This window comes from Miscanthus floridulus, chromosome 14 (assembly GCF_019320115.1).
Source record: "Miscanthus floridulus cultivar M001 chromosome 14, ASM1932011v1, whole genome shotgun sequence".
In the NCBI taxonomy this organism is placed as follows: Eukaryota; Viridiplantae; Streptophyta; class Magnoliopsida; order Poales; family Poaceae; genus Miscanthus; species Miscanthus floridulus.
In genome coordinates, this window is record NC_089593.1 from 58,865,951 (window position 1) to 58,868,091 (window position 2,141).

The 2,141-nt window shown below is 41.4% G+C and overlaps 1 long non-coding RNA gene across 1 annotated transcript; it reads left to right on the forward strand.

Annotated features, from left to right (window-relative positions):
- The first annotated feature begins 220 nt into the window (after positions 1-220).
- LOC136504141 (uncharacterized) lies at positions 221-1,731 on the forward strand. Its single transcript, XR_010770785.1, has 3 exons — positions 221-346; positions 420-488; positions 1,648-1,731. It is a non-coding gene; the product is annotated as an uncharacterized lncRNA (long non-coding RNA).
- The last annotated feature ends 410 nt before the right edge of the window (positions 1,732-2,141 follow it).

Sequence of the window (2,141 nt, forward strand, 5' to 3'; positions counted from 1 at the left end):
CGTCGCCGTTTCCCCTCTCCTCTCTCTCTCTACCAGACCGGGCCCAACCGCTAGTCGTCCTCAACCTCTCGTCTACGCCCAGGACTCCATCGCCGTCGAGGAGTTCAATGCCACCACGTCTCTGCGTTTGTGCCGTGCTTCCCAAGTTTCCCGGCCCCTTAAATAGGAGCGCCATGCCGCCCGCATCCACCCGACGCACATCTGTTTCCCATCTTCGAGCCGCTGTTAGCCCTAGTTTTCGCCTGCGCTTGCCTTTTGGATCTCGCCGAGCTTGGAGTGCAGCCGCCGCAACCGCGCTCATGGTTCTCGCAGCTGTCCACAACCTGTTGCCGAGCTCCACGTAGAGGTGAAGAAGTTGCCAGAGCCATTTCCTTGTTCCTTCTCGTTCTGTCTTTAGCCATCGCAGCTGAGCATTGCAGGAAGTCGTTGTCCGCCTCGCCAAGCCCCATGCCGTTGCCATGATCTCACCACCGATCTTAAGTCCCTTGGTGAGTTCTCCATAGTCCCCTCTACCTCTCCGTTCTTTTTCCATTAAAAACCAAAGTCTGGAACCCCGATTCCATGAACTCCGGCGAGCAAGTAGCCTGGGCGTGCATGCGTAGCCGTGAATCAATTTGCTTGTTAGCTTGTTGACGTCATCGTTACATCACTCGCATTTATGGTCGTTTTCCTTTGAAAAAATAAATCTAGAAATACAACTCCAAATACACCCTTGGACATAGTCCACGGTGGACTGCTCTCACAGCACCTCTACTGGTTCACGGTCCGCAGACTCGGTCCACAGCATAGTGCACATGCACTTTGCGTTCTAACCCCTATACTTTTCCGTAATCGATCTACTGTTTTGTGAGTCTTGTATATCTTTCAAGCTAGCCCCTGTTATCTACGGTTATTTCTGTTTTAGCCCAGTCAGCAACCACACGGGTTATTTAATTGTTTTAATTCAAGAATAAGCTCAGTTTATTTACAGAAATGCCATTGCACCTTATTTCATGCGTAACTTCTCCGTTTTAACTCCGATTTGATCCGTTTAACTTACGTTAGGTCTGTAATTTCATAATCTACATGTTTATACTACTGTTAGATGTGTTTTCAACTTTTAAAATTTGTGATTAGATTTAATCTATTATTTAGTTAAAGGAAATCTTATTTAAATAATATCTTCTGCGTTTTAACTCCATTTTAGTCCATTCAAGTTGCGTTAGATTCATAGTGATGAGATCTACGTGTTAGTAACAGTATTTATCATGTCACTACTTCTGGAATTTCATGGTTTAAATTCTAATTTGAATAATAATTATGCAACTAGGCTTTATAAACAAAATATGATTTGTTTTACTTTAGTTTTATAATTCAAATCTAAATTTGACTTAATTCAATTTATATAAGCTTTTATATAGTTAAAATAAATGAAGCTTATAGTTTTCTTTTCTGCGTATAAATCGAATCTATCGGTAGATGTATCTTTTTCACCGAAGCCCCAATTAGAGTGCTTTTCGTGTCTGTGTGTTCGTAGCGAGACGTAGATTTATTTTACAAACTTTACATCTTGATTTTATGTTTGGTGTACTGTTCTGATTTAGTTCTATTGTTTGCTTCGTGTATGATTGTATGGATGTTTGTGTGGTGCTTTATGATTTCGTCCAGTCGGTGAGATATACGTGGTGATCAAGAAGAACAAGAAGAACATTGAAGATTAAAGCTTACCGAAGGATCGGTGTTTAAGGCAAGTATAGCATGTGATCTTCCTTGTTGTCCTATATACCTTTAATCATTTAAGTCATACTGCATGTGTCTACCTTGGCAACCGTAGTAATTTTCCCTAGCTATTTGATATCCTGGATTCCTTGATACCTTTGGGGTATTGCATTGGGTAGTATGATGCTAGTGCTCAACTATAACCATGATCTTGTAACTTGACTAATGTAATATGCAATAAACATTAAAAGATGCTTTTTAGCAACATGGAACAAGGGGGCTAGAGCATTAAGCTGTTTTATGGTGCTCTAGATTTCTCTCCCTAAGGACTTATTTGTAAGTGATCATCCGGGACTTATAGTACAACTGTGAGGGCTATATGGCTCTGGCTTTAGCTCAGTATGAGAACCTTTCTAGCTTGTTAGAGGTTATCTTTATTGGCG